The sequence below is a fragment of the Engystomops pustulosus genome, chromosome 10 (genome assembly GCF_040894005.1).
Source record: "Engystomops pustulosus chromosome 10, aEngPut4.maternal, whole genome shotgun sequence".
In the NCBI taxonomy this organism is placed as follows: domain Eukaryota; kingdom Metazoa; phylum Chordata; class Amphibia; order Anura; family Leptodactylidae; genus Engystomops; species Engystomops pustulosus.
The window spans coordinates 29,093,694-29,112,821 of NC_092420.1; the positions used below are offsets into that span (position 1 = coordinate 29,093,694).

The following is a 19,128-nucleotide window of genomic DNA, read 5'->3' on the forward strand; positions in this document are numbered from 1 at the left end:
ATTCATTTGCAATCCAAAATATTTAGGTGGGTAAAGCGCTTATTTTTGGCAGTAGAGTTAGCTGTAAGCTATCGATTGCTGCCAAAGTCATGCGCCTGCCCTGGGACTGGAGGAGCACAAATAGCCTCACAAAAACAGGGTGTACTGCAGCAATGGCAATTTGTTTAAGCTTCATTGTTGCAGGGACGTTAAGTGATGTCATATAATGTTTCTCAAGGTACCCATGTGATACAGAGATTGAAGGCATACCACTGCAGTAAATAGGAGTCATACAAAGATACTGAGACAATATATGGTGGCTAAATAGCAATCTTAGTATTATTAGCATTACCAATTATTCAACAAAATAAGGCATCTCAGGGAATGTAAGCTTTTGAATGTAAGCCATTGTTCCATATGACTGTACTCTGTAATGTAATATTATATTTGTATATATCCCCCATAATTTGTAAAGAGCTACGGAATTTGTGGCTCCATATAAAAAAAGATAATTATTATTACTAGCTGTAGCTCCCGGCGTTGCCCAGGGTAGTAAATAACTGCTTTTAGCTAAAACAAAATAGAAATAAAAATAAATTTATCTGTCACTGACTGTATGTCCCTGTCACAGCCTGTCTGTGCCTGTCACAACCTGTCTGTCTCTCTGTCTCTATCCATCTTACCTCACACATAAGGGTCTTATACTCATTGCTTATAGTAACCAATCACAGCTCAGAGCTCATATTAATGACCTGTGGCAGAACAACAACCAATCACGGCTCAGCTTCCAACTGCCACAGCAGCAGCAGACAATGGCTTCTGTGGTGGGTAATAAGTGGATTTTGGGAAGTGTGGGTTGAAAATTTGGGCTCAAAATCTAGTGACTGTAAATATGAGGGTGCAGATTCCTTTAGCAGACATACATACATACATACATACACACTCAACTTTTCATATTAGTTTTTCAACTATGCAGCCAATTTCATTTGTTGGAACCCCCTTTAAAACTCTCTAAAGGTTTTTGTTTTGTTTTGTTTATTAAAGACATCCTGATAGAGGTTGAAGGTCTTTTTGTGTGGGATCCAATGAGCAGGAACCCTAGTGATCAGCAGTATGGGGGATTGCAAGACCCCCTCAGCCTTACGGGTGAAATTGGTTGGACCTCCTAGCGGATAGACATTTTTCCTCCTATGGCTTTAATGAAAAGGACCCTTTAAATAAATCCAGGCTACCTGTATGTTTACTAATATTTTAGGTACTTTATATTATATATAATATTTTAGTTTTTACAGCTACTTTGAATATTTATCTTTGACGTCAAATAATTCAATTGAAAAATTTTAGCACCTAAGAGAAGATTCCTGCCAAGATTCCAGCGACCACATGAGTATCGTAGGGGCAGAGCCGGGAACTAGACCCGGATGAATGCTGATTGTATTTGTGAGTGCAGTTTATATTACTTCTGCTGTATCACAAAGGAAAACTGCAGTTATAAAGTCATGAAACCAAAGGAAAGCAACTAAACAGTGTTTAATCCATGAAACCAAATTCACTTCAGTAATGAAGTACGGTAGTTAAACAAGATCCTATTTCAAGGGGTTGTCCACGAGTTCCAAAAAATTAGGAGCCGGGCTGGGGCTGCATTTTAAGTACTGGGGGGGCTGTGTATATATTATTGAAGGGCTGTATATATATGTCATGCTTTGTGCAGTGCTGCGTAATCTGTAGGCACATTACTGGAGGGCTGTTTATGTATTTTTCCTGTATTAATTACTGGGGGCTGCACATTTATTACAGGGGGCTTTATATATATATATTACCAGAGGGTTCTATATTTATTAATTACTGGGGGGCTGTATATATATATATATTACCAGAGGGTTATATATTTATTAATTACTGGGGGCTGTATAAATATTATTAAAGGGCTGTATATATATTACTGGAGAGCTGTATATATATTCATTACTGGGGGCTATATATGTGTTACTGGGGTCTGCATATTAATTCGGGGGGGGGCTGTACATATATATTTCTGGAGGGTTCTATCTTTATTAATTACTTGGGGGCTGTATACTTATTGGTTGCTAGGAGACTATATTTATTAATGACTAGGGGGCTGTATACTAATTAGTTGCTGAGGGCAGTATATTACTGGGGCTTCATATTTATTAATAGGGCTATATATTAATTACTGTACATTTATTAATAACTGAGGGGGCTGTATATCAATTACTGGGGCACTGTAGACATCTATGGGGACCCTGACTGGACTCAGAATAAAAATGTGTTCTTTGTATTTCATGTTACTCGTTGTTATGACTGCCTCTCTATTTAAAGAGAAACTCTTTTTATTTTATTAATTCACTAGGAACAGTCCTGCAGTTTTATTTTACCTTTTGTCTCTATCCAGCTGCAGTTCCCCCATTCTGATTAATGATGTGAATCATGTCACTATTATATAGGGAGGCTAGAACCACAGGGTGATGTCAATTTCTGCTCATTCTGGGACTACAGCTATAGATCAGAATCCACACCTCCAGCACAGTGTCCTGTGTAAGTGGAATCATGGGATTTATAGTCAAATAGAACGCGCCTGCAATCATCTGGAGGAGAGCAATGAAAAGAAACTGAGAACAAGATGACACCTGACATACTGAGATAGTGTGAAAAGGTTACAGCAGTGGTTAGAGTCAAGGTGACATCAAATTTACCATCTGCTAAGACCTTGTTGGGCAATTTTACTAAGAAAATAAAAACGCTAGGAGTTCTTCATTAAAGGGAATCTGTGATCAGTTTTAACCATAATAAACTGTAGACAGTGCTAGGTATAGGCCCTGGAGATCTGTGTAACCATATCATGCGTGGAATGTAGCAGCTGGACTTTGAAAAGTGAATTTTTGATCCAGGTTTACAGCTCCTGCAAGTGCTCTGGACGGTCTTTCAGTTCCGCAGCCCCTCCCCTCTGCACTGAGTGACTGCTGTAAGTATCCAACCAAAATGCTGATACAGCTCCTACGTGTAGAAGAGAGGAGGGGCTTTGGAGCAGCACAGTGTCCAGAGTAGAAAGCTCTTCAGGCTGAAGACCCATCCAGAGCTGGTTTATAACTATATTTTTCACAGTCCTGTCACGGCTAATTACACACACTTAGGAATGGTTACAAAGATCTCCAGCTGTGACAACAACTGCTCATTAATGCACACTCTGCACCCAATCTTTGAGAGAAAAATCTTTGATGGAAAAAACCCTGAAATGTAGATATTTTTGCTGAAATATCACATGGTCATAAGTATTCAGACCCTTTGCTGTGACACTCGTATTTAATGCTTTCCATGTCCTTCGGATCCTCCTTGAGATGGTTCTACTCCTTCATTGGAATCCAGCTCTGTTTAATTAAACCGATTGGACTCAATTAGGAAAGGCACATACCTGTCTAAATAAGACCTCACATCTCACAGTGCATGTCAGAGCACATGAGAATCATGAGGTATTAAGAACTGCCCAAGGAGCTCAGAGGCAGAATTGTGGCAAGGTACAGATCTAGCCAAGGTTAAAAAATAATTTCTGCCGCACTTAAGGTTCCTAAGAGCACAGTGGCCTCTATAATCCTTAAATAGAAGAAGTTTGGGACGATCACAACTGTTCTTCGACATGGCCGTCCAGTCAATCTAACGAATTGTGGGGGAAGAGCCGTGGTGAGAGAGGTAAAGAAGAAGTCTGTGGCTGAGCTCCAGAGAAGTAGAAGGGAGATGGGAGAAAGTTCCACAAGTTCTACTATCACTGCAGCCTCCAGCAGTCAGGGCTTTCGAAGATAGTTGAAGCCTCTGCTCAGTGCAAGACATATTAAAGCTGCATACAGTTTGCAAAGAAACATATGAAGGACTCCCAGACTATGAGAAATAAGATTCTTTGGTCTGATAAGATAATGAGACAAAGATTTTGGTGTTAATTCTAAGTGGTATGGGTAACAAAACCAAGCACTGCTCATCACCTGCCAAATACAATCCCAACAGTGAAACATGGTGGTGGCAGCATCATGCCAAGGCGGTAGGGACAGGACGACTGGTTGCTATTGAAGGAAAGATGAATGTAGCCTATTACATGTAACGGGTCACACAGACAACAGAACTAAGAGTCTCTATGGAAAGAGTCCGGAGGGGAGAGTCTGTGGACCAGTGGACCCTCTGGACCACCGCGGGAGATGGTATGAGGCCCGCAGTGGCAGCCAAGGTACTGGGATGTGTAGTAAACAGTCCAAGCCTGGGATGAAAGCAGCAACACAGAGGAACACTGGTGACACTGGCACGAACTGGAGACACCGCTGGAAGGCACAGCAGGAAGCACATGGGAACGCAGGAGCATATGGGAACGCTGGAGACACACAGGAACACAGGAAAGCCTCTGGAAACGCTAATGGGCTTTCTCTTCCACAGGAACGGCTTAGGGAAGCCTGGCATGGAAACTATAGGAGATCCTAGGAGGAGATCTGTCAGGGAGTGAATGGAGGTGCCGGATAATGAGGGCGATCCGGATAGCAGGAGCCAATCAGGAGGGCGCTGGCCCTTTAAGGCTTGAGAAGTCCGTGTGCGCGCCCCCTAGTGGCAAGAGCGTGCGACTGAAGGCAAGGAGGCGTGCGGCCTACATGCCGGGAGCCGGAGCACAGGCAGGAGCCAGGAGAGGTAAGTGAGGGGAAGGGGGACAGGGACCGGCAGGCAGCGGAGCACAGGTGTACCCGCGATCCGCGACATGGATTGCGGGAACACCCATGACATTACAGAGATATCCTGGGCCGACGGTTCACCTTCCAACAAGACAATGACCCTTAGGCACAAAGCTAAAATAACAAAGCAGCAGTTTTAGAACATCTCTATGACGATTCCTGACTGGTCCAGCCAGAGCCCAGACCTAAACCAGATTGAGCATTTCTGGACAGACTTGAAAATGGTTTCCACCAATGTTCACCATCCAACCTGAGGGAACTGGAGAGGATCTGCAAGGAAGAGACAGAGGATCCCCAAATCCAGGTGTGAAAAACTTGTTGCATCTTCCCAAGAAGCCTCCTGGCTTAGTTTAAAAGCTGTTATCTACTCTACACTGAGCAAATGGGCTGAATACTTATGACCATGTGATATTTAAGTTTTTCTTTCTTCATAAATTAGAAAAAATATCTACATTTCTGTTATTTTCTGTGCAGAGTGTATGTCATTGAGCCAAAAAAAAAAAACTTTTTTGATCTTACCAGTTGGCTGCAATGGGTGAAAAATTCACTGTATTTTAAATGTTCTCATAGACTTCTAAGGGGCGTATGAGATGGAAATACTGGAGGAAATAGGACATGCTCTATATTTACATCTCGTCCATACGGTGGACAGCTATTTAAATTGATGGCTGTATTGGCCATTGAAATGAATATTGTCGGTACAGTACGAGTAGCATACAGACGTTTTCATACAATTGTTTGAAAGAGGGCTAGGACTGTGTGTCTACACTCAATATTTTACAGGTTAGAAAGTCTTAGTCATGAATGTTTGATGCATATTTCAGAAAATAGCTGTGAAAACATACACTATATGGTGGTTATTAACTCTAGGATTTATTATTAAAAAGTAATAATAATAACCTAGCTGGTCCTAGCTGTTTACCAGACTCCAGTGATTATGTGGCATGTTGAAATGTGGCCACTCCATAAAATTTATGGCTATAGGGGTGATGTCAGCAAGGCATTATATTATATATTATTATATAATATAATATATTATACATTATATTATAGGCAGCAAGTGGCTAAAGCTCCCATACCGTATGTAATGTTGTCACAGGATTACTGGCAGGGTACCAGGCAAGCATTGGAATTGGATGGGAGTTGGTAAAGTTTTACCCCTTTAGTGGTTTACCGTGATACTTATGGCCAATGTATCATTCATTGGACGCCATCTATACGCCATCTACACATAAAGGGGGATATTTATCATACACCGGTGCATTGTGCACTGGTGTATGATGAAAGCCTCATCCCTACACCGTGCTGTATACATAAGGACTTAATCACACTATGTGGATGGGCTCTGAATACTGTTTTTATTCTAGGTATCTGGATTGTTGACCTATATTTATAAAAATAAATGTACAATCTGCTCAGCTACCGATTCTCCACAACAGAAACATTAGGGGACTATATACAATCTGCTCAGCTCCTCCTGCTCTGTAACATGCTGCCAGCAGTTAGGACACTATGTACAATCTTCTCAGCTCATCCTGATCTATAGCATGCTATCTGCATATAGGACACATATAATCTGCCCAGCTCCTCCTGCTCTGTAACATGCTGCCAGCAGTTAGGACACTATGTACAATCTTCTCAGCTCATCCTGATCTATAGCATGCTATCTGCATATAGGACACATATAATCTGCCCAGCTCCTCCTGCTCTGTAACATGCTGCCCGCAGATAGGACACTATGTACAATCTTCTCAGCTCTTCCCGCTGTATAAAATGCTGCCTGCAGATAGGACACTTTATATTCCAGATGCAGAGATATAACTCATTGGTGGCCATCTTTTACAAGTAATCCTTCTTTCCCAAAGTTTATGTAGCTACTTGAAATTCCAGGAGAGCTTATAAACCTTACAGAAATGTTAGAGCTTTTTGCATTTTGAGTTTCCCAGCATTGGAAAGCCCTGCTCCCTCTGCTGTCTACATCTTCTGATTTGTATGTTTTTATACTCTATATTACATTGTGATCACATACAGTTCTGGGATACATTATAACCTGTCTAGCTGTATCGGAGACATTGTAAATGGCTTCTACCTTTTAGATCAAAAAATGAATTAGACCAATGCAGGAAAAGTCAGTTCACACATCAAGAAAATGCCAAGCAAATGTGAAATGTTGTGTATATTCCATTTTAGGACATTTAGTGTATGTGCCAGGAATAACAATAGCGAAAAGAGAAAAGTAAAACCCAACTCAGAAATCAGAAGATATCACACTATGTAACAATGTAACAGTGGATGATAAATGATAAGTCATAAGCATAATAACCATTGCACAATACACAGATCAAAGGGTTAAAGCAAATGTGCCAACTTAAGGATTTTCTGTAATCTGCAGCATGTTATAGAGCAGGAGGAGCTGAGAGGATTGATATATAGGAGAGGGGGGGGGGGTCTTTTTTCACTTTCTGGGTGCATTCGTGGATTTGAACTTTTTTACCTCTAAGAAAATTTCAGAAGAGAGACTTCATTACCTTTAATGGGGCGCTATTGGGTCCTGCTAAATTGGCAGTTTGAGGGGAAACAGGGTTAATTACAGCACTATTTTCCTGCCAAAAGGATCCTGTGGTCAAGATGTGAACATTATCCAAGCTTCTTTGCTTTCCATTCTGTCTGTGTTTATGGTAGAATCCCTTTAACCCCCTTCATGACTGCTATTCGACTATTTATGTCCTAACTGCAAGTCTAAAGCTGTCGTGACATTGAAACACTTCAAATGGTGTCATATTAAAGAGGAGAATCTCTCCTTTAATATTACAGTATTTTGTTTGTAGGTGCCACAGGATTGGAGACATCCACTTTTAAAGTTGGACCCAGAAATTAGATTTCTAAATAAAGCTAATCATTCCTCACTGTAACTTTAACAGCGTATATGTCTGGTTCTGTGGCACTTAGAAACACAGTCTTTATGCCATATTAAAGGGAGGATTCTTCTCTTTATTATGATAGCAGAACTGGGTGACGTGGTTAAGAAGATATAGGTATTGCAAGTGTTTCTCCATCCAGTCTGTCAGCTGAAAGCAAAATGGAGAAGGAGCTGTAGGAAGAGGGAGCTAAGAGTTTTCATACGTACATGCACCCTGTGAATCTGTAGCTGAATTTTATTTATATACAATATAGCTTATTTTTCACGGAAGAGCAGGAAAGAAATGGAAAACTTGATCTGAACATTCAGGGAAAAAATAACTTGCTCACAAATTGGTTAAGCAGGAATTGCAGGATTGTAAATGGAGTGAGAACAGTGGTAAATAATACAAACTATCTAATGCTCTGTGTAACTATACAAGTAACCCTACATGTTTAGACATTTACAAGACTAAAGCATTTATCCAATTCTCCAGAGTACACAACTGGGACTGGGATAATGGCTCTGATCTAGGATATTTTTTAGGAAAGAGATTTTATTTTTTTCATTACTGATGACATAGCCACGGAATAGGTCATAAACACAACGCTAGGGAACCATGTAGAAGTCTTTGGGGTGGTGGATTGGTGCACGTGAACCTAACCACAGTGCTAAACTACCTTTGTAACTCCTATTGACTGCACACAAGCATAAGCAGCTTTCAATTGATTTTAAAGGGTAATGTGGCCATTGAATATGAGTGAACATGGGTCATTGCTTCTGTTTTTCAGTATAAGACCTCAGACACATCAGTGGTCACAGCAGAAAAGTGTCCCCCTGCCATAAACATGGGTATGATTAGGACCCTCTCTGAGTTTTGTAGTGAAAACCATCCTGAAAACTGCCACATACCTGCGACTGCATTAGTTTCAAGCAGTAGCCGTCACCCGCCAGTGGTCGGGAAGGCACCTCCAGGTGGCGCCGGGGGAGAACAGGAGCACCGGAGAGAGTATATGTTTTTTATTATTTTTACAGCCCCCACAGCCATGTATAAAAAAAATGTAAGCCCTGGACAATCCCCATAACTATTTTAGGGGTTTTACAGGAATTCTTGAAAATCCCATGGGAAGTGGACAAGGGATGGCAAAAAAATACAGCATACTAACCCTGCTCCTAGTCCAGAGGCGTTGAAGAATGGAAGTACCAGAGAGGTGTGGAAAGTGGGAGCCGGAGCAGGGTAAGTAGACTTTCTCTTTAATTTTTTTACACCCCTGCCCCAAAAGGGACAGATTTACATACCCGGTCCTGTCAAGGATCGTGCGTCCATTTTCCTGCATCTGTCACTTCCCCGCTCAGGGCCGCCGGAGTTTACCTTCTTCTTCCCGCTGTATGTGAGTGCATTGTCTTGCGACACAATTTGAATTGTAAATCCCGCACTTAGTCCGAATCAGTCGGGTTGTCCGTCGGCCACGACCCCCCATTTGAGTCGCATGCAAGTCGGCGCCAAAATCCGATCACGTGCGCCAAAAACCCCGCTTAAATGAGGCGCAAATCGGAAATAGTCAGGAAACCCGACGAAAATGCGCCGTGCGGACCCTTAGTAAATGTGCCCCAATGTTTCCAGAATTCCTGGTAAAGCCCTTTTATGGTTATTTTCTATTGCTACCTAATTATAAGTTTGCAAAATTTTGTCCATTCCAATAGTAACTACTTTCAAGTGTTGTGATAAATTCTATATGATCTATGAACTATTCAACAAATCTGAGGCTAAGAAAGCCAACAGTCCTCATCTCAGATATGAAATGTACCTGTGAATTTTTTTTAGACGAGGAACAATGAGAGACCTTTCAACTCCATAAATGTATTTTTGGAGGAGCCCCAGAGGAGACGCAACAGTGCAGTTTTTCTTCTAAACATAAAGCTATTAGATTTGTACAAGTGCCTCTAGATTCCAGCACAAGACATAATGCCAAGCTCCATGTACATAAAGGCACTCGCAAACAGATCTTTGTGGATGTAACATTTTCCAGGTGCAGAAGAGACTTTATATAAGGCTAAGCAAATTCATGTTCTATAAAGAATGAATTGTCTGAACGATACAGACTATTACGGCTTTGGTTAAAGAGAACCCGCCATGCAAATGAACCCACCCAAAATAAATACTCCAGTAAAAACGTGATTAAAAAGCATTGCACTTATTCCTATATTTCTCTCTCCATTGCATATTCAGTGGTTACTGCCCCGCCTCCTTATTCCTGATTGACAGGTCTCACTGGAACAGAACATGTTGCTATGTGGAACATTGAGAGACTGTTACATCATTAGCCACTTCCTGTCATGTGACAAGGGTGATGTCATCTGAGGTCCTGTTACATTTGCACAGTCTACCCCATGTATATATCTGATCTGATGCTGTGATAATGTCATGATGCTGCCATGTGATCAGATACATACATGGGGTACATGCTGCAAATGTAACTGGGTAAAGGACCTTAGATTATATCACCGTGGTCACATGACATGCTGAGATAGCGCATGGAACATGGGGTGGTGTAGATGGAAAGGGCTAGCCAAGCAGGACATCCCCCATCTGATGCCAGGTAATATAGGACAAAGTTGATTTATGGGGATGTTAGGGAAAAAATTTACCTAAAAGAAGGGTGTTAGTTAGTTCTATGTAAACCTGTCACTAGCTGTATTTGTGAAAATATGGTGACAGGTTCCCTTAAAACCTTGAAAATCTTGCCTTCCCTTGAGATATGTTTACATCCCATGCACCCTGTCATCTAATACTGTACTAGACCAGGGTAGCTGAGGGGATCATTGGGTAGTAGAGGGGGATCATTGGTTCTGTAGGATTGCAAATTGGCCCAAAGGGGAAAAATACACCAGGCGTTTCCTCAAAAGGTTGCCACCAAAACAGCCCTGTCTCATCTAGTCACTAACTATAGTCTCTATAATGGAGCAGGATATATTTAGACCCCCTTCTAATTTTATCTAAACAAATTGTCCTAAATAATTATAAATATGCATCTCTGGGTGAGACATGTGACGAAACATAATTTTTGCCACATTAAAGAGGATTATAAAAGTAATGATCCTTATCCAAATCAATACAATCTGAAAAGGTAAGCTCCCCAGGGAAAACCATATAGAAAAAGAATGGTACTAATGTACAGCATCCATATGAGGAAAAAAATTGAGTTGTATTTATATCCAAAAATATACAGGATATGAGTAGTAGTACCGTGTGGTGCCATATTTATAGAATAACAGTAGTAGTACTGTGCCCATATATACAGGAAAGGAGTAGTAGTACTGCTCTGCAGTGCCTATATATGCAGGAGTAGTAATACTGTGTTGTGCGCACATATACAGGATAAGAGTAGTAGTACTGTACACAATCCACATATATACGATATGAGAAGAAATACTGTGATTTATCTGTATATACAGGATAGAAGTAGTAGTACTACACAGTGCCCAAATACACAGAATATGGGGAGTGGTACTGTGCGGTGCCCATGTGTACAAGATAAGAGTAGTAGTGCTGTGCAGTGCTGACATATACAGGATAGGGAGAATAGTATTGTGTCTGTCTACTGTGAGGTCATATTAATGTCTGTACAAGTGTCCCGCAAAGGACTTTTCTCCCATCTGTCGGGCCGAAGGGTCTGTAGCCTCTTCACTGCTTCAGCTTGCAACCCAATGTGAGGTCTTGTGACCGCAGCACAGTCATTCAGTGTTCAAGTCACCCTGCATATCGGCTTTGAAAGTGAGGAGCTGTGCCTGGGTCTCGGGAGGTTGGCGGCATCAGCCATAATCTGGTCTGGGGGGAGCGAAGCAGCGTCATTCATAATCTGGTTTGGAGGAGGGGGGGCATGTCAGCCATAGTCTGATTTGGGGGGGGGGGGGGACAGTGGTGTAAGCCATAGTCTAGTCTGAGGGAAGGGGGGCGTGTCAGCCATAGTCTGGTTTGATGACAACGGTGGCGTCAGCCATAGTCTTGTCTGGCGAGATGAGCAGCGTCAGCCATATCTTGGTCTGGCGAGATTAGCAGCGTCAGCCATATTTTGGTATTGCGAGATAAGCAGCGTCAGCCATATTTTGGTCTGGCGAGACGAGCAGCGTCAGCCATATCTTGGTCTGGTGAGATGAGCAGCGTCAGCCATATTTTGGTCTTGTGAGATAAGCAGTGTCAGCCATATTTTGGTCTGGCGAGACAAGCAGCGTCAGCCATATCTTGGTCTGGGGAGACGAGCAGCGTCAGCCATATTTTGGTCTGGCGAGACGAGCAGCGTCAGCCATATCTTGGTCTGGTGAGATGAGCAGCGTCAGCCATATTTTGGTCTGGCGAGATGAGTAGCATCAGCTATAGTCTGGTCAGGGGGATGGGGGCACATCAGACATAGTCTGGTATGGGGGGGGGGGGTCTGGCTGGTTTTGTAGGTTGCAGTTTTTGACGAGGTGTAGAAAGGTTGTGCACCCCTTGTTTAATAAATGAATAAAATTACTATCATTGTCTCAATTGACTATTTAAGCAAAGAAAACAGAGGCAGTAAACATTTTATTGTATAAATAGACATCTATTAACACTGTATACGCCTAGGAGTTCTTTATTAGTATGAATATAGATTTCAGTACTGTGCTTGGTAACGAGTAGAGACCACATCGCTTGTCCAGACACTGCAGTCCGTGCAGTAAAAAGGCTCCATTTTCACTACCTGTCATTAAGACGTTTGGGAACTTTTATAAGGTACATGGGAAATGACTGATCTCTATGTAAAGAACAGTGTCCCTGACAGAGTTAGATCTCACCTCTGTAACTTTCTACACAGGAAGTAGATTGCCATGGCAACTACAAAAATTAACTACAAAAATACGTCATTCTGTCCCTCAGTGTCAGGACCACCAGCACAAAAGGTGCTTATGGCACCACTACATGGCCCGCTACTTGTACATCAGAAAAAACAAGGAAGACGTACAGTAGAAGGCTATGGGAATTTTAAGATGTATATAATTTTTACCCCCAAGTCGAGTCCTCTCTTCATCCATAGAATAGTGATGTCACCTATAGATATACATATACGTATAAGATATGATGCTGTTACAGTGCCTAGCTAAAGTATTCGGCCCCCTCGCACTTTTCTACCTTTTGCAACATTTCAGGCTCCAAACATAAAGATATAAAATTGGATTTTTTGGAGAAGAATCACAACAAGTGGAACACAATTGTGAAGTGGAATTAAATTTATTGGGTATTTAAAATATTTGTAAAAAATAAGGTGAAAGACATGAACTTAATGGGTGAATTTGATGTCTTTCACTTGTTAAAATAAGTGATACCACCTAAAACCAACCCAAAACTAATTGCAATGCAGTTTTAACTGCAACGTGTGTCCACACCCCCAATGTTGTCCTAAATGACTGATGATGATAAATATAATCCACTTGTGTGAAATCTCCGTATAAATCCACCTACTCTGTGATAGTCTCAGGGTTCTGCATCATGAAGACCAAGGAACACACAAGGCGGGTCCGTGATACTGTTATGGAGAAGTTTAAAGCTGGATTTGGATCCAAAAAGATTTCACAGACTTTAAAGGGAACCTGTCACCAGGGACCTCATTTTCATTAAAGACAGGTTGCAAAAGCCTATTACAGCTGCATTGCAAATACGTCTTTCTGCTTTCTCTAAGCATTTGCATTAGTATATAACTGTGTAGTCCTAGAAGTTGGGCTTTGGTTTGGATGCATTTCAAAAAAACAACATGCGACTTGTCTGTGCTACTCACTCCTCAGCTCTCAGCCCCCACCTTTGTGCTCCAGTAAAGCTCCTCCCTCCTGCTCCTTCAGAGAGGTCACTGCCTGGTCAGCTGACATCAGTGGGAGAGGGAGGAGTTGCACAGTAGCAAAGAGCTGAGCAGTATGCAGTAGTGATGGGAATTACGGCTCTTCTCAGTGAGCTGGCTCATTAGGCCCCGCTCACTAAGAATAGCCATCTCTTCTGGCTCCTGAATGGCTCCCTATTAAATATATAATAGGGAGCCGCAGGCTAGTCAGGTGCCCCGCACCACTCCACTTTTAACCCAATATTATTGGGTTAAAGGGGGCGTGGTGACCCGTTTAGGGGCGGGGTTTAGTGAGCCATCTCACGTCGAGGTCTTTGTCCCGGCTCATTCGCGAACGACCCAAAGGAATATTAGCACTGCATGTTTGATGGGCTTCTGTAACCAAAAATATGTCTACTTTTTCAGCCTATACACACTGGCTTGCTCTTTGTTAATGGCTTTTGCAACCTTTGTTAAGTGAAAATGAGGTCCCTGGTGACAGGTTCCCTTTAAACATCCAAAGGAGCCCGGACACAGCTTTATTCATAAAGAGGCACGTGTGAGATTGTGCTGGCGCTGAAACAGGAACGCCCCATGACGGCCCATTCCCCTGCCGTTCGCACCCCCCTTCACGCCCCCTAGGCGTGGATTGGACGAAATTGGAAAATAATCGCAAGTGCTAGTAATATGCTAGAATTTGCAAACATTTCTGACAGAATATCAACCGGCGTCCTGTGGCCTTTCTGGTCGGTTATATACCACCGTGCTATGTAGCCAGATAGTTTTTACCTGTCTTTTGGTTGCTGGCGTTTCTGCATTTACCTGCTGGTGTTTTTAAGTCCCAGTTGTGTTAATTTGTAACGCTAGCCCGGGTAAGCTGACCATCACCCGCAGGCAGGGACTAGATTGGCCTTAGAGGACAGTTTTCCCTTCCTAGTTTCCCTAGTTTTTGCTGCTCTCTTTATACAAGTTCCTGCTTTCTTGTAAACTGTGACAATTTCAGGGCTAGAAGTCCTGATAAAAACCCCCTCATGTATTCATCCAAAACATCAAGGGTGTTTATAGGAAGATTGGTGTTTCTATATTTTTTCACAAGTTTTACACTTTCATTAGTAATAATGTATTTTAAATTGTATCATTTTTATTAGTCTAATATTTTTTTTTTATTATTATTATTTTTATTTATTAGATTATTTTTTACTTTGTGTGCATGGGTTAGCAGAAGACATATAATATATATTATTTACAGATATTAGATAATAGAGATCTAATGGTAACAGCCCATTAGGTCACTCGGAGAGGAAAATGAGTATCTCAGGAGCAAATTGCATCAGGAATGTCCAGTATTCCGTAACATAATTACAATTTATTTACCGTATGTATGACAACACGTTAAAGGGAACCTGTCACCAGGAGACCCATTTTTAGCACTCTCCCCCGCCCCCGCAGAGCATAGTAAAAGTGATTTTGTATTAAAAATTGGTTTTACAGAAAAAAAAGATACGTTACATTGTACCTTTCATTAGCATGTGCTGTGTGACTAGGCAGTTGCCCACTGGGAGTGGCTGGAAAGGAGCAGTTTTCCCCCCACCTTTGGGAAATTGCTTCTCCATGTGACCTTTTCAAATATAAGAAAACACCCATCACTTGGCTTAGCGACGCCCCCTACTCCTCTACAGCCAATCCCGAGTGAGGGGAGTTATTCATGTATTTGAAAAGTTCACATGTTTCCCAAGGGTGTGGGGGGGGAGCTCCTTTCCAGCCCCTCCCAATTGGCAACTGCATAGTCACACAGCACATGCTAATGAAAGGTACAATGTAACATATCTTGTTTTCTGTAAAACCAATTTTTAATACAAAAACACTTTGGCAGTGTATGTACTATGCTCTGTGGGGGCTGGGGGAGTGCTAAAAATGGGTCTCCTAGTGACAGGTTCCCTTTAAGACAAACAATATGAGTGCTGCGATGGGAGATTTATTTGATAAAGGACTGACTAATTCAGTCTCTTGTCACAGTCCTGGATTGCATCCTGATCTCCTTGCTGACAATGTGTGCAGGAGTGTTCAGTGCCATCAGATATCCCACATGAATTAACAGGCTGCCATCACAGGGACCAGGCTCCAATCCAATTAGTTTATGTGGTATAGTCAGGAAGGGGTTAAACCTAATGAAACCAATTAGCTATATTAAATACAGATGACGTATATCAATTGGTTTTGCCTTTTAAGACTCTGTGTCTACCAATCATGTGGCTTCAAGCGGCCATTGTCTGGTAAAGACGTACAATATGTAGACAAATGCCTTTTTGTTAGGAGTCAACTAATAAGAAGTCAACCTCAGGGAGTCGTGCTACTGGGTCAGGCAAAAATCAGATCTTATTTGATGGGGAAACCTATAGACTTTCCTCTGTAGCAGATTCCGGCACACCATAAGAACACATAAAATTATTACTAACAATAGACTGCCCAAAAATTCGAAGCTTAAAAAACTCCAAATTATTTTTCACAAATCAATAGCTCTTGGGATGAGGAACAACTTTGCCTATTATCTTGATCACCTACTGTATGTGCAAGACTTTTCTTTAGCCTACAATTGCACTGACTTATCTCCTGGCTGCGCTGATTTATCTTATGATCTGTAGAGTTGCAAGATACGGACGAGAAAGGGGAGGGGCTGATGCTCCCTACTCAGGGAGTAAGGAAGGGGAGGTCATGTGACAGTGCTCTCTGTGTATAACAGTGGGGTAGTAGAGATGAGTGTGTTCAGTGCTGAAGAGGCAGGAGTCTCCTACACAGAATAGTGATGTACAAGATCTCCCTAGTTCCATATCAGTCCCTCCTTCTGTGACTCCTCAGTTCCTGCACACTGCACAGAAGCTATTCACCCACAGCACACGCCACGGTTGGCTCCATGTTTCAGTAGGCCCCGGGGTGATAGAGCCCCTTTGCAGTTAACACACATGGCAGAAATAAAAATTCAGAAACTAAAACAATCTCCGGTTCCCTAAAATATTTACTAGTTTATCAAAACAGCCCTCTCATTGTTATTCTATATAAAGCCCCCCTCACCCCTATAGATTTATTAGATACAGACCCCCTCACCAACATTTATTCCTTATGTACAGCCTTATGTGTGCCCCCCCCCCCCAGCAGCCCTGGGTCCCGACACTTGCCCAGGTATTCCCAGTGCAGGCCCCGGCCTTGACACAGCCTATACATTTGAAGTGACTGTTTCACTGCTGGTTTCTACTACTTATAACATGCTTATTACTCCTACATGTGATGAAAACTGCCAGGCTAGTCACCATATACTTCCTGTATGTACACTATACATTGTTCAGTGGATTTGCCGGTAAGAATCTCACTGGATATGCTGCTAAATTACTCAATGAGGTAACACAAGGTATCATGGGAAGTGAGGGCAACCTCAATTTGACTCCACTTCAGGGCAAATACAGGAAGAGTCTCTGACCTCTTCACTGCTGCTGAAGATTTTTTCTTACAAAGCAGAAAATACCATAATTTTGTTTTTAATGGTGAAATTTTACCACCTGCGGCTCCTGCCTCATTGTGATCCTCCAATGTCATGTATATTAAAAGGGGTTGTACCAAGTTTGATAACCCCAATCTAAATTCGGGTCTGACTGTTGTGAGCCCTGCGATTCTCACTAATTGATTGAGCAACAGGCTGAGCATCCATCCTCCTGCTCCATTGCAAAGTTGCAAAGCACAGACCTCAGCTATCTCTAGCAATCCCATTCACTGTGCATGAGATTATCCTATACTTTGCAATTTCCGATGCTGCCAAAAAATGGAATGGAGCCGCCCCTTAATTATTGAGAACGGGACCCCAATTCTCATGATCCGACGGCTGAGACCCACACCCATTGTTATCAAGTATTCTGTGTAGAGGGGACAACAAACAAAAAATGCAAAAACTTGCATCACAAAAAGTTGTCTCCAAAGTTTGTTTATACTATATGACTCATTTCTGCCCCAGGAGGCTATGCTCATAAGTGTACTAATGTTTCCCATAGGGGCCTCTATCACAGATTCCTTTACCAGACCATCTATTCCTGTATTAGGACTTCTTCATCCAGCAAAATTATGGACGTCACTTCAGATCTCCGCTCAACACTCTTATCCTCATTGGAAGCCGGTTTGTAGAATCCATTGGGTTTGCAGTTTAGCTGTTCTGTTCATGAAACAGAATAAATGGGAACTCTGACAGGGATGTGAACATTACGACCACTGCAGACTGCAGGTAGGGAATTCACAGCAATATCTTCTGATTTCACGTAGAAAGAAATCCATAATCTGCCATTTAGACACACAGGCAATTTAGCTATTGGAGTCTCACCCTCTAATTTCCATACAATTTAGGAGGTAGAAGAAATCTTCTATCATTTGACTATATATTCAGCATTATGGATGATGAAGCATGGGCATCACTCTTATTACCTATTCCCATATAACACTTATGTCAGACTCAATAATAATTAAATAGAACAAATAGAATAAGACCCACTCTCCGCACTGTAACCAGAGCCACTCCATCACCCTGTCCTGCACTAACCACAATTGTCAAATGGTTTTACTGCCAGCAACAAATCCATTGGCACAAGCGATGCTATCTCATCTAACACAGATTAAATATTGAACATTCTTCGATAACACTGACTACCTAAGCAAAATCAACATCTCTACCTTTATCTATGGCTACAATAAGTCAATAAAGCGTGTTTTGTCACATGCTCTTACCTGGAAATCCATTTTCCCTATTACAGTCATGGCTATTTTGTTGTTTATGTTATTAATTTTACATTGTAATACAGAATTGTAAAAAAAATAAAATAAAAATAAACATTAAATTCTCTTTTTACTTTTCAGCTCATTTCATATATTAATGGAGAGCTGCAGAAATAACAACCTTCAATGTGATGAATAGTGGATACTTCCAGATTCTAATGATGTAATAACAGATCTTATGGAGGGAGATGAACTAAGGTTTAAAACTAATGGCCCTGCTACATTTGAGTTAGCTCTAGGAGAGAAGTTTGGACAGTCTTTACTGTTTCCTCAGCCTACCTGTACACAACATCTGTGTGCAGTTCTTGGGCCAAAAATAATGGTTCCGCAGACCGTTGTTTGCGCCTCGACTGTGATCTGTAATGTGAGCTTTGCTCAACCACCAATAACAACAGAAAAAGACTGGCCTAGCTGGGAACTAAGGAAGAAATAGGACCAGCCCTAACTTTTGCGGCTCCGGTTGCCCGCCGGTTTCCATGTAATGTGTAAGGAGGATTTTAAACAATAAAGTCTTAGGCCACTAAGACCATGACCAAGTTTAAAAATAGACAAGAAGCCAATGACATCATTTAAGCCAACCTCCCATTTGACATATAGATGACATGTAGGCCATTTCTGCAGACGAGGAAGGAGAAAACAGGCTAAAAATGGCTTAAAAACACAAAGCAAAAACAAACCTACAAGCTCTAGTTTGTGGACAGAGGACAGAAACGTTTGTGTGAAATTAGCATTGTACTGTACTGTCTGGTGCTGTGTAGTAAGACTGCACGCACATGACGTGTGCAGTTTTATGGAATGCAAATAATGGTCCCGTGGACTTCAGTATCATTGGCTCGTGGGCCGATTACTATTGCAAATTACTACCCAGGAAACTGGAATAGGACCTGCT

General features: G+C 41.8%; 1 protein-coding gene and 1 long non-coding RNA gene across 12 annotated transcripts in view; one reads left to right on the forward strand and one right to left on the reverse strand.

Annotated features, from left to right (window-relative positions):
* Positions 1-19,128, reverse strand: part of IQSEC1 (IQ motif and Sec7 domain ArfGEF 1) — a 411,145-nt gene that overhangs the window by 383,536 nt on the left and 8,481 nt on the right. The gene's annotated exons all lie outside the window — the stretch shown is intronic.
* LOC140104722 (uncharacterized) lies at positions 10,097-18,727 on the forward strand. Its single transcript, XR_011850392.1, has 3 exons — positions 10,097-10,199; positions 17,468-17,694; positions 18,321-18,727. It is a non-coding gene; the product is annotated as an uncharacterized lncRNA (long non-coding RNA).